The sequence below is a fragment of the Callithrix jacchus genome, chromosome 17 (assembly GCF_049354715.1).
Source record: "Callithrix jacchus isolate 240 chromosome 17, calJac240_pri, whole genome shotgun sequence".
NCBI lineage: Eukaryota > Metazoa > Chordata > Mammalia > Primates > Cebidae > Callithrix > Callithrix jacchus.
Window position 1 is genome coordinate 63717423 of NC_133518.1, and position 13913 is coordinate 63731335.

The 13913-nt window shown below is 39.4% G+C and overlaps 1 protein-coding gene and 1 non-coding gene across 7 annotated transcripts in view; both read left to right on the plus strand.

Moving 5' to 3' along the window:
- RARB (retinoic acid receptor beta) overlaps positions 1–13913 on the plus strand; it is a 782655-nt gene that overhangs the window by 510271 nt on the left and 258471 nt on the right. The window lies entirely within an intron of this gene.
- LOC118149048 (U7 small nuclear RNA) lies at positions 4024–4087 on the plus strand. Its single transcript, XR_004736215.1, has one exon. It is a non-coding gene; the product is annotated as a U7 small nuclear RNA (small nuclear RNA).

Sequence of the window (13913 nt, forward strand, 5' to 3'; positions counted from 1 at the left end):
GCAGAAAACGGGGGAAAAAAAGAGCTTTCAGAAATAAAGACAGAATTACCAAAGTGAGACAAATTGTTAAAGGCAAATTTTCTGGTCAACTCAGGTTTAGCTAAGTCCAAGACCAACAGATTCCAAATCACCTATTGAGACCATGCAAGAGAAGGTGAAGCTGACTTTGCATCCCCTGTCATCACCTACCTGAAGCATATATATGAAGGAAGATAAGGAGATTTATTGAGGAAGGCTGGTCATGAGAATTTTGGAGTTACCAGTGTGTTCTTTGCTGCTTATATCCCCCTAGGAAAGTAAGGGGATTGCCCCCTCTACCCCAAAAGTGAAGTGAGTTCACTTTTAGAGAAATACTCAAAGATGTTGCCATATATCTCCTTAAAATTCTGAGGGGCAGTGTGATTGGTGTCCACCTGGACCTGCTAAAGTCAAAAGTAGGTGGGAGGCTGTCCCAAGTGGCCTCTAACAGTAGAACGAAGAGAAAGGGGTGCAGTGAGAGCTTGCTGCACCTCACCGATAGTTGACCAAAAGTTTACACTTCCTGAAGGTTGTATGTGGAAAGGAACAGAAATTGAGTCACCCTGGAAAGACAAGATGTCCCCAGTTGTCTATTGAGACAATTGTCTAATTTAGACTATTTTTAATACCTGGAAATGGCCCAAGTACCTTTCATGGGTAGAGAAAAAATTTAAAATAATATGGTTGACAGGCTATGGTATTAAAAAATAAATGAAATCTTTTCATGATTTACACCTTAAAAGTCCGACTGTTTTTCAACAAACTAGTTACTTTGTGGTGTCATTTTTTAGCATCTCCCCAGTGGATCTGTTAGCACCTTTTGTTGTCAGCCCCTGAATCTCTCCCGAAACACTGAGACACTCAGAAAAGTCACAACGAGCATCCTTTTATAGAAATGAAAATATTTAATAGGTAGGCTAGATGACTATATCAAGAAACTCTCGGAAAATGTAGGATAAAAAGACAAAGGGATTATAAAATTAGGAGGGAGCAGGGAAGAGAGATTGAAATCAACCCAGAAGGTTAACATTTGACTATTAAGAATTACAGGGAGAACTAAGAGAAAATGAATGGAACAAAAAATAATTTTTTAAAAAAAGAAATTTCCTAAGAACTGAAGAATAACAAGTTTCAGACCAGAAGGGCACAAATGTCTAGGTACAGTTACTGAAAAATTTTTTTAGAAGATTCATATCAAGCAACACTACTATAATATTTCAAAACTACAGATCCAAAAAAGGAGGGGGAAAAGTTATAATCAAAGTAATTTGGAATCAGAAAGACATCAGACTTTTTAATAGCTACATTAGAAGAGAGAAAAACGAAAAAGCAATATTTTTATTATTGTGAGAGAAAACGACTATCAACCTAGAATTCTATACCTGCCAAAACTTTTGAGTTTGAGCATAAAATACTGACTTCTTCAGATATGTAAGCTTTCAGAATGTTTCTCTTTGCTGTACTCCTTTCTAATCTGATCTTTGAGGTTTGGCTTCATCCAAATTAGGCCGTTAACTCTGAAACAGAAAGGATTCCTGAAACTGAGTGTCTGACCCAAATCAGAAATGTAAAGTGATATTCAGATGATGAGAAAAGATAAAGTCTCACATGACAGCTACATGATGGTTTTAGAAAGAAACAAGCTCAGATTGGACAAAAACAATGTAATTGGTACATTATCTGGTCTATTTGACTATTGGAATATAATACTAATAATGAAGCATAGTAAAGAAAATCAACAGCAGGTGTGTAAGCAAGTTTCAAAAAGCAAATATGAACTTGCAGAAAAATAAGCATTTGTATGAGAAATAAAACATAAACATAGTACACTAGTTGGCTTTGCAGTAAATAATACATACTTGTAAACACCGTTGATTTAACAAAAACCTTATCAAGAATTGCAAATTACAGATATTTCTAAAATTAGAAAATACAAATTATAAATATTTCTAAAGTATCAGAAAAAAATATATATATATTTATTACACAAGATAAGCAGAGGGATGGTATAAGAAAACTAGTTCCTCTTGTACCATAAAGAATATCAATATGCAAAGTATAAAATTGGTATATTAAGAAATAGCAATACAAGACATTTGGCAATCTGGAGATCAGAATAAATGGCTGAGAGATTTAAGTGGTTGCCTCTAAGCCAGGTGCAGTGGCTAGCACCAGTAATCCCAACACTTTGGAAGACCAGGGCGGGAGGATCACCTGAGATCAGAAGTTCAAGACTAGCGTGGCCAACATGGCAAAACCCCATCTCTATTAAAATGCAAAAATTAGATGAGCATGGTGGTGCATTCCTATAATCCCAGCTACTAGAGAGGCTGATGCGGGAGAATAACATGAACCTGGGAGGCAGAGGTTGCAGTGAGCCGAGATCGTGCCACTGCACTCCAGCCTGGGCAACAGAGCAACTCTGTCTCAAAAAATAGAAATAAAAAATAAGTGGTTGCCTCTAAAAAGTGGAACAGGAAGGAAAAACGTAAGAGTTCAGGAGTGTTGGGAATTTTCTTAAATTGTTACATTTTGGCTGGGCACGGTAGCTCACACCTGTAATCCCAACACTTTCGGAGGCTGAGGCAGGCAGATCACAAGGTCAGGAGATTGAGACCAATCTGACCAACATGGTGAAACCCTGTCTCTACTAAAATATACAAAAATTAGGCATGGTAGTGCATGCCTGTAGTCCAGCTACTTGGTGGCTGAAGCAGAAGAACCGCTTGAAACCAGAAAGCAGAGGTTGCAGTGAGCCAAGATCACGCTACTGCACTCCAGCCTCAGTGACAGAGTGAGACTCTGTCTTGAAAAAAAAAAAAAGTTATATTTCTTTTGGCGCCATTTTAATTATGTATGCATATTACTTTGACAAAGAAATTAAAAGGAAACACATATTCATCATGTCTTGATTCAGTTCAAGCTAACATTATGTGTTGGTCACTTTCTTTTTTTAGATCAGTGTGAGCTGTGGAGAATGTGAAGATAAGACACAATTTGGCTTCCTATTGGGATGACTTAGGGACAGGCAAAGACAGGGATTAGAGGAGTCAAGAGCATGGGCTCTGGTGTTAGGTGGGGGTGTGAGTTTCAGCCCCAACCCATGCTGGCTGGCTGACCCTTGCCAACTTCCCTCTGTCTGTTTGCTCAGCTATAATACAGGGATGGTAATAGAACAAGCATATTATCTATGTTTGGTGGGAGGCTTAGTGAGTGGATGGATTTTCAGAGTGCTTTGGTGCATGGTACATACCAAATGTTCAGTAAGCAGCAGTTCTCACTCTACTTTAGGTAATGACACATCATGAAATTATAAGCACAATGCTGGAAGGCCATCCTAAGTGCCTAGGAGGCAGAGCCCATGGATTTTTAAAAATTCATTCTTGTATGAAAATAATTGTCAGTTACAGGGCACCGATGATGAACTGGAAAGCTTTGCAGAAGCATTCCACTCTGTGACAGACTTCTGAAACCTGGCATGTTGGCGTGTATTTTCTTGGCTTCTGTCTCCTGCCTTGTGCATGTCAGGCCAGGTTTGGCACCTCATTACCTTTTCTTGGCTCCCCTGGTTCCATTGTGCAGTCACCTCTTAAGTTTTCTGCCCTAGGGTAACTGCTAACTGCATTCACCCCATCTTCTGGCTGTCAACTGAAAGGCCACTGTGAGTTCACTTCCTGAGTGGGGCCCAGCTGGAGACCAAATAACCCAACCAAATTGCCAGAATTTCACATTTACTCTCTGCAAGGGCGGACAGGGAACCTCTGTTTCTGCCTCTGACAACCTCATCTATTATGATCTCCGCTATATTCTCTTCTTGTACTGATATTTTGTCACCTGTGTAACCAGAGAACAGTCCACAGGAAAACACAGACGTGTAAAGCATTTAAATGCAGAAGTTTTTTAGTAGTACAGCCATACATACACTTTCAAAGTCTCATTAGTAAACGTCCATTTATTTGAATATTATTTAGCCTCTAAAACACAGGCTTTTAAAGCACATATAACAAGTGTTAGAGTTCTTTTAGAATTTGCCTAGTAAGTTTTTCAGTTTTCACCAGAAGACACCCCCACTGGGAAGGGAAAAAAAACATTACACACAAAGCATGCTATGATCTTAAGAGGAAAAAAGGAAATAAAATGATGTATTCCATATGATCTTATCTATGTAAGAATAAGAAAATAAAGACAACTGGAAGAAAATAAACCAAAATGTTCAGAGAGGCCATTCTGGGTTCAGAGATTTAGTAGTGTTTTTTTTTTCTTCTATCTTTTCTTTTATATACATAATCTATTATTTTCTGAGAAAGATGTATATGCTTTCAAAATAAATAGTAATAGCCTCAAGATAAATAACACAAATTTATTTTCACAAATACTTCAGTACCTATTTTCTGGTATCATTTTAGGTGCTTTTAGAATTCAAGGTACGTGGTAAAAAAAAATGTATTTTATTCATTTAGTATTTGTTTAATAGCTCCTTATTGTCATTTTTCCTTAGCAAATTTGAAACCTTTTGTGGGCAAAAATCAAATGTTAGACTTCTCTGTCCCACAACTGCCTGGCCCAATTCTTCTTTGATGTTAAATGCTTATAAATATCTCAGCTTTATAGGGGGATAGGAGTGATGTTCCTTCCTCTCTGCCCAACATCTTACGATACTTGAAACAAATTCTCAACAATGACATCTTGGATGTTTCTGGCCACCTCTCTCATTACCTGGAATTCCACTGAACTAATCCTAAGTTTAGTGCCAATTACCTAAAGGTTAATGTAGCCACGCAGTACCAGGAGAATTGGGTTTTTCCAAGAAATGGTCTGTATCACATTATGTTCAGGATGAGAGAGTGATTGACACTGTAGAACTGCTCACTTGGGAGACTGGGAGTGTCCTGCTGTGCTCCTCTCAGAACAGGGTCCTAACTCGGTGAGGCTTAAGGGAGGAAAGACAAAGGGCAAGGAAATAAATGAAGCTGGGCAGAGTGTGTGGACGAGTTCAATAATTATTTATAAATCACCATGGATAACGTGATGAACAAGTCCCTGCCCTCCCAGAAATTACATTCTAGTAGAGCTAAACTCCGTTAGATCTCAGTGTATCGGAATGATATGCCCCTGAAAAGTGAGAAATTTGGGGCCATGTACTAAATTAGAAGAGGCTGGAACAAGAAGTGCACATTTTGCTCATCTATGGATATGTCAGCCGCTATCACCACCATCCTTTTTCTTAGCCACCCCGCCCCCACACAAAAAAAGTTAGAATACATCACCACAGAAGAGCAAGGCAAAATATTCCATGTGCCAACAATAATGAAGAAATTCACTGTGTTTAAACATGGTTCTCCAATTCAGACTCCTAATCGCAATCACTGTAGCTAATTTAGGAAGCTCTTAATACTTCAGAGAGAATCTATAGCACTTATTTGAGCAGTTCCCTCAATCTGTCAGAAGACGTCATCTCACAGGGCTTTAGCAACAGCTCCATTTAGACTCACCTTCTGCATTTGCCCCTCATTCATTCTACTCAGGGTAGTCAATTTCTTGATGTGTCCGGAACGCATGGACGTCATTCTCATCTTGAGGCTTTTGCTTTTATTGTTCTCTCCCCCTCATATTTTTTAATTGATAGGTTCAGACATCACCACCTTACAAAGTCCTTCCATGTTCACCCTCGCTAAGACATCCTCAGCCACCTCTAACGCTCTACCCTGCTTTATTTTTTTGTACAGTACTTACTAAGACCTGAAATAATAAGATCAATGTCTTTTTTGCCCTAGAATGTACATTCCAGGAGTGTAAGCTTCTTGTTTGCCCTCTTCCCTGTCTATATCCCCAGAGCCTTAGAAGAGTAGATGATTTAGAGTGGATACTCAATAAATATTTGTTCAGTGAATAAACGAATGAGTTTACTTGAACCAAGTTTACCTAGCCAGAATAATCAAAAGCATAGGTCAGTTAGATCTAAAAATTACTATTTCTCTCTACAAGCATCCAACACTATAATCTTTCATTGAACCATAGTCTTCACAATGAAATCACCATTACTGAGCACTGAGGCATGTGCGCATGCACACACACACAGAATTAAGCAAGGTACCAAAATGTAAACGTTCTCTGAGACTCATGAGCTACATTTTGGTCACTTAGACCATGAAAGCCCTAATTTCCTAACCCCTTGTACTTCAGCCTCTATTGCAGCAGGCATGCCATGAGAGAGCAAGAGATAATATCTAGAGACTGTGTTTACCAAAGGGATGCTCTGCTCCGAAAGTCCCCTGGCTATTGTCACACCGTTTGTTTTTCATGATTGGAATGTGTGGCATTATTGAAGGGTGGGCTGGTGTCTAAATTGAATGGGTGAAGAGAAACAGAGACATTCTCTTTGCCACCTTTGTAGATAGGCGGCTGGGGAGTCTATGTGCTGAATTACCCACTGTCAATTATTGATGGTTTGGCTGGAATCATTTACACTCTCTAGTTACTCTGACATGTGGCCAAAAGGCAGCCGCCAGCCTGCTAGGAAGCTCCCTTTTATCCACAGGAAAGTTCAAAAGAAAAGATTCAGCAAGCGAAACTCATCTGCACAAGCCTGTGTGGATTTCTGGAAGACTCAGGTCATGTTGCTTATTCATAAAAGTTTAAGTCATTCATTCATTCACTTATTCATTTAATTTTATCCAGGAAAGGCTGACATTCATCAGTTTGCACTAATACAACTCTATGGGTTATTAAAATACTGAAATACTTGTGTAGCACTGGGTAAGTGGCCACTACCTGAGCTCCTCATCACTGGGGTCACCTCACTAGACCTTCCCAAAATTAGTACTTGGTACAGCCGGGGGCCTTCAAAACCAGATCTCTGAGAGAACGTTGAGGTCCATTCTGAGTAGTCGTGCTCACTGCTTTCCATAAAATAAATATTTGATTCTCACCTCACCTGAGACTGTAATAGCAATAAAACTTGCATTTGAAAGGTCTATGTTCTTTACCTCATAATGAATTTAATAGTAGCTTAACAGAAGTGGAAGTCACATAATCTGAAAATATTAAACTGTTCTGAAACACCCTTAAAGGAGAAGTCGCCCAGGATCTGATGGCGTTGCTTTGCCCTACCAAAGCCAACCTTACTTGTTAAATGAAGTTTCGCCTAAAGTTGCCTGCTTCCATATTTTCAGTTTGGCCCAAAGGTTTCTCTGTGCATAATGAACTGTAACAACTGGAAGTGCAAACAGATTACACTTGTGCCAGTCACAGAGTTTGGCCAATCAAATGTGGCCAACTGTTTGAACCATGTTCAAATAGGGCAAACACTGAGCTAGAACCAATCCGGCTGTTGCTGTACCTCACTTCTGTTTTCTGAATGGCACTTTCCTTTTTCTGTCCGTAAGTCCACCACGTGGCTGCGCAGGACTCTGAGTCTACTCTGGCTCAGGAGGCTGCTGGAATCACGAATAATACATTGCTCAATTAAACTCCTTTACATTTAATTCAGCTGAAGTTTTTTGTTTGTTTGTTTTTTAAATCACACTCTTTGCCTAACCTGAGAGTACTTCCCCCAAAAAGACATTCTGGTTTTAACACATACACCCACAAAGGCACGGGGATCTCACTCTCTTTGATCCTGTATTATTGCCATGGTTTGGATGTAAGCGTCAACTGTATTATTACATTCCCAGGAGCTGTAGCATTGCACCTCCAGGGAAGGTCTGAAGACTGGGCTTTTAACTTATCACATATATTGTGATGCTTGGAAACCTGTTCATTTTCTGGGAACATATCCTCAACAGTTTCCCCAAAACTGGATAAAACTTGCATAACTCTGGCCACAGTTTTTATATTGCAATTTAGACAATTTCTAAAACATAAGAGGCATACTGTGGAGCTGACCCGAGCTTGAGCCATGCAGAAGGGCCTGAACTGGTTGAAAGGCCCTGGCATGGACATGTGAAGAGGAAGACCTGCAGCCTACTAGCTATTGATACAGAGCATGCAAATCAAAAGGGAACACTTGGGATGAACATCACTGATAGTAAAATGCAGAGCCCGGGTGCTGACATGGTTCTTCCTCTCCATAAGAGAGTGGCGAGTTTGTTACCAATCAGTCACTGCACTGGGCTGACTACAGAGGACTCTGAAAGACTAATCGAAGAAAAACGGGTGACTTCATTGTACTACCGTACTTACCTCGTCATACTGTTTTAGTAAGTTTTGTTGCTGTAGGACGCTTCCCTAGTGAGTTGCTTCTGCCTCCATGGAATGTATGTTCAATTTCCCAATTATTTGAGTACTAGATACAACCATGCCTTCATGCTAAGCCCTGATTTCTTTAAAATTTTCAGTCCATTGTTCACAAGTAATGAGCCACCACCATCAGGCTTTGTTTTGTAGGAAAAGGAAATAGGAATGCTTGTTCTTATCAGTTCTTACGCCTCTGGTTTTATTTTACAAGCAGCCTGGACATGTGAATTAATGTGTGCCTCTGACCAAAACAGAACATTACTTAGAAGCAAGTGAGGACTGTTTTTCTCCACTTTAAGTATCTGGCTCTACAAAGCAGGAAATAAATACTTTGCCTCACTTCAGTGTTCCTGTCCTTGGCAGTTGACTTGGCTAGACAGATGATAAACAAGACAGATTTTAGGGGGAAGCTCTATCCGCGGGATAAGAGACAAGAAGGAAGTAGGTCAAAGCCTAGCAAGGAATTTTAGGGAGGATCTTCACTTTGGAGAAGCTATCTAGAGAGCTTGAAGCAAATGAAAATCAAGTCTCAATTTATTCAGCCAATAATTATGAGGAATCAAGCCAAGTAGAATTTGCCATTCCAGGGGCAGTTTGTCTGAGTGAGTACAAAAGCATTGTCATTATTAACCTTTAATATCAGAATTATCAAATCTGCAGATATTCTCTATATAACCTCATAGGTGCTGAATTGTGAGCTAAATAGGCATTGTCCTTGTCTTTCAATTTGTGTTCACTTAAAAGGACATGCAGCCAGCAGAAGAAAATTAACTAACACTCAACTTTGCCTCTGCAACTCTTTCCGTGTCGTACCTGAGTGAAGCAAGACAATGAGTTCTTGGAGACTACAGGTCTTACTCATATTTAAACTGTAGCATGTAGGATCGCACCTGGAATAAAGCAGGTTTTCAGAGCCTGTCTCTGGAGAAAGAAGTACAGAGGCTGTTGATAAAAGTCTGGAAGCAGAGGTGAATATACATAAGATCATCAAGGACATCTTCCATCTGTGAAAAGGTGAAATAACACTATTATGTTTCCAGCCACATGAAATAGTAGAGGGTGGTTGTGGAACTCACTCATGGTTTATTCAGGGTGAGAACCAGAGGGAATTTGCCATTTATTTTGTCTTCAGCAAAGACCTCTTAGAAGTAAGTTTTAAAGCTCTATGAATAAATCAAGAGGGCTTAAAAGTTTATCAAAGGAAGGGTTGGGGTGAAAGATGGACGGGCATTGATGATTTCTCTCTCTGGTGTGACTGATACTCATAATCATTTTCCAAGTCTTTATTTAAATCAGTGATTCTCAACTGAGGATGATTTTGCCCTCAGTGATATTTGACGGTGTTTAGAGCTACTTTTGGTTGTCACAACTGGAAGGGGAAAGCCACCACTATCTAGTGGGTAGAAGCCAAGGGGTACCTCTAAACCTCCTACTATGAGCAAGACAAACCCCCATAACAAAAAAATTATCTGACCCAAAATGTCAAAAGTGCTGAGGCTTAGAGGTCCAGGTTCCATTGAGCCTTGGGAAAGGTTTCCTGGCACACCTCAAACTATGCTAATTTCCTGTAATATCCACATTTTACTTTGTACTTCTCCTACATAGCATTTATCACAGTTATAATCAAATACATTTTATCTGTCTCTTCCACAAAACCAAAATTTCATAGGAGTGTATGTATCTTGTTCCCCATTGTATCCGAGCACCTATTACAATGCCTGGCACAGAGTAGATCCTCAATAAACACGTATTGAATGAATGAATGAATGAATGAATCAAGAAATAGCATGGACAAATAAGAAAAAATACTCGAGTCATTAAGCAGAGCTGCAGTTTCAGGAATCACCTGACGTTTTCCCAGTGATCTTGGATTTTTCCCTGTCAGTTCAAAAAAGGGATGAGTTCAGTCACAGTTTGAAGGGAAGGTAGACCTAATACACTCTCTAACATTTTTAATCTATAGACACTGCAGTATTTCAGCACTTTAGTTTTTTATCACTAAAGGAACTTGGATGCCAACCCTTTCAAAAAATCTTTGGGAATTGAACCAGGATTGATCTTGGGGCAAAGCCTCCTCGTCGGCTGCCAGGACACCCATTCAGGCTCACTTTCCCATTTTCTTACAGCCACGTGACACCATTCTGGTCAACAGGGTAAAAAGCAGATGTGCTGAGACAGGATTTCTGGGAAAGATTTTGCTTTTCTGCTAAAAGGGAGAGGCAAAACCAGCACCAACCTTCTTTTTTTTCCCTCCTGGTTGGACCCAATATTAGCAAACTGCCTATGCCTGCACTAATTATAAATGAGAAAAGTAACCCACCTCTATTTAAGCCACTGTAATGAGGTTTTCTCTTCCCTGCAGCTGAACACAGTCCTACCTGATGATACTGTTTTCTGCCTTGTTAGCTCATCTTTTTTCATGGTCATTTTAATGATGCAGAGTCAGAAACAGAGATGGTAGGTAGCACAGCTTGGCCTGGGCTTAATCTCATCTGAAGTACAAAGAGAATAGAAGAATCTAGAGTCGTAGAGGTTATAGCCTTGAAAGATTTGTGATGAAGCCCAGTGCTACTTTGTGGTGTGTATCAGAAAAAGAGATGCCGCTCATGGTTTAAGCTGGGAGGGGGGAAGTATTCATGATACAATGTGGCTGACTTCCTGTTTACATTTTGCAAGCACTGTGTGTGTTGGCGGGGTGGTAAGGCGGCAGTTAGAATATGAGGGTTTTAGATCCAGTTTTAAAGCTTCTGCATGGAGGGAAGGTCCTGAACACAAAGTGGTTACTCTACAGAGTCTTGTGGATGCAGGCTTCAAAGCACTTCTACCATCTTCTGTTCTTCTCTCCGATCTTCTCCTCTAGGCTCTGAGAATCTTGGAGGTAAGAGCTATGTCTTGTTGCCCTCAGTTTCTCTGATCCTGGAAGAGTGTCATGCCTATAGCATATTGTCAGTCAATATTTTCCCAATTAAACACTTACAGTCTTCTCCCCCTTGGTCTTAAAGTGCATAGTTGTAAAAAAGAAGAGATGTAATTGAAGTCTGGAGGAGGAGATTAATTTCATTTCTTGCCCTTATTTTTTTTTTTATTACAAGCACTACTTCCTGTATGTTGAATAGAAGAGAATATGGAACCCTGAGTTGCCAAAATCCTTAAGAAAAGAACTTTTTAACAAAAGAAAAAAAAAATTGGAAAAGGAAATTTTCCCAAAAGATATTCTACAGAACCCAATTCCTTAAAATAAATACATTCTTTAATTTGGGCAATACTGGATTAAATAGTTACAGTCTTTGATTCATGAATGTGTGTTGCATCTTTTTTTTTTTTTTTTTTTTTGAGACGGAGTTTCGCTCTTGTTACCCAGGCTGGAGTGCAATGGTGCGATCTCGGCTCACTGCAACCTCCACCTCCTGGGTTCAGGCAATTCTGCCTCAGCCTCCTGAGTAGCTGGGATTACAGGCACGCACCACCGTGCCCAGCTAATTTTTTGTATTTTTAGTAGAGACGGGGTTTCACCATGTTGACCAGGATGGTCTCGATCTCTTGACCTTGTGATCCACCCGCCTTGGCCTCCCAAAGTGCTGGGATTACAGGCGTGAGCCACCGCGCCTGGCTGTTTCTTTCCAAGAGGCATATGGTTTGTTACTTTTCAAGTCCCTATTTAGCTATGTAACCCCAAGAGTATTCCAGGACCAAAAAATATCAAGGAATAATGATTATCCAATTATTAATACATGTTCAATTGTGGCAAACTTTGGGGACTGATGTTTTAGATCATAAGGCTTATGAGAAAAATACAAGGGCATTTGTGAAGAAGGAACTGAAAGGAGATGGCAGCTCAGAAAAAGAAAAATTCAAGCAGACGAAAAGACCCAGAAGTTACAACCAGAAAGTGTAGCTTGATGCCTGCCATGATGCTCTCTAAATGTGTGTCATAGCGTGCAGACCAAAGATACTATGTTGGCGGAAGTGTTACGCTAAGGATCAGGAGCCTGGCAATGTGCTCTAGAAACTTGCTTTAACTGGCTTGCGTCACTTCTCTAAACTAATTGCTTCAGGGTTGACGGACCATATTAAACGCTTTATTTCTTCTTTCATGGAATCTTATTTGAAGTGAGTTATGAGCTAAGGTGCTGGAGGACTTTTGAGTTATTTCAAGAAGATAGTCAAATCGTATGCATGAAAAAATTTGGTACTTTGTTTCTTTAAAAAGTTATATTTATTAATTTTTGTCGGAGGCCCCTTAGAATCTTAGACAAGTTTTCATACTAACAAATTAAGTGCAATTAGTTTCTACGTAATGTTTACGTCTGAGAGATTGGTAAGTGGTTGAGCTAATTAACAAAAATAAAATAATTTATCAACACGCGTCTAGCACACTCTTCTTCGATATCCTAATGATTACTGTGTCAAAGCAGTAAACTGAGTCAAGAATGGGTCCACAGTTCATGTCTCAGAAGTGTTGAGTGTGGTATTTGTTGACAAATTTTAAAGTTCAAATAGACAAACACATGGTTCTTCCTTCTGACTGAATTTGAAAGCTCCAAGATGGGACTCCTAACGCGGTGAACGTTGACACAGCTTGGCAAGCGCCTCACTATGGAAGTACGTTGTGAAAACAACTTTGGCCCGTAAAGTATTAATACTGTTTGATAAAAATCAGTTTTTGTTTGCTGTGTCTTTTGAAGCTAGGGTAACCCCTGGTCATTCTATATGACTATAAAAGCCTTTTGGAATCAAATCCTAATCCCAACATGTTTTTCTTGTTCATTTAAACCTTTTATATACATGTGGGAGCTAGAGAGAGTGCAAAGCTTTTAGGGCTTAAGCTGAAACTGTCATTCTCATGCGTGGTCTCTGAAAAGCATTTGACATGTTTGTATTTGTAAGTTAAAGTATACATTTACGGTCTTAAGCATTTTCTTTTTTCCCTTTATGCTCGTTTGTTTGGTTTACAAACATAGACTCTTCAAATGAGAGAGCAGACATGCTACAGTTTGGATTGTTTGACTTACCGCCTTGTAGAAAATATCTGTCGGTGTAGATTTTCTAGGCCAGCCCCTGACTCAGGGTCCTAAAGAAAGAAAGTGTTCTCAACCCAAACCAGTAGTATTCATACTGTACCAGCCCACTCCCAAGCGCAATAAAAAGCCCTAAATAAATTGAACTTATAAAAGCTGTTTTTTCAGTGCCGTAAGAGTCAAATGTAACCTCTGGAGGTTTTTCAGTTTTTGTGGGGGTTTTTTGTTTGTTTGTTTCCATGAAAAAGAAGCAACTAAGGCTGCTGAGCAGAAATTCATAGCGCTTTGTTTTCCTTTTTTGAGCTATTATGCCCAGTAGTCATAAAACTGGCAGTTAAACTGTAAGAAATTTATCAAAGGACTAAATTTAAATGGATTTAAGAAAAGCTAAGAAGATATTGTTAATACTGTGAAGCTGACGATCGAAGTAAGTTTCTTGGAAAGTGATTGCATAATGAACTGTATCAGTTAATTTTTGCTACCTAAGAAACATCTCCAAGATTTGTTTATTGAAACAACCACTTTTAAATATGTATAATTATCACACATGTCAATTTCAACAAAAAGGAAAAGAGAAATTGTTTAAACCACCATTGAGTTTAGTTCATGATTCTCAAAGTCTGCAGTTTGGGGCTGGCTCTG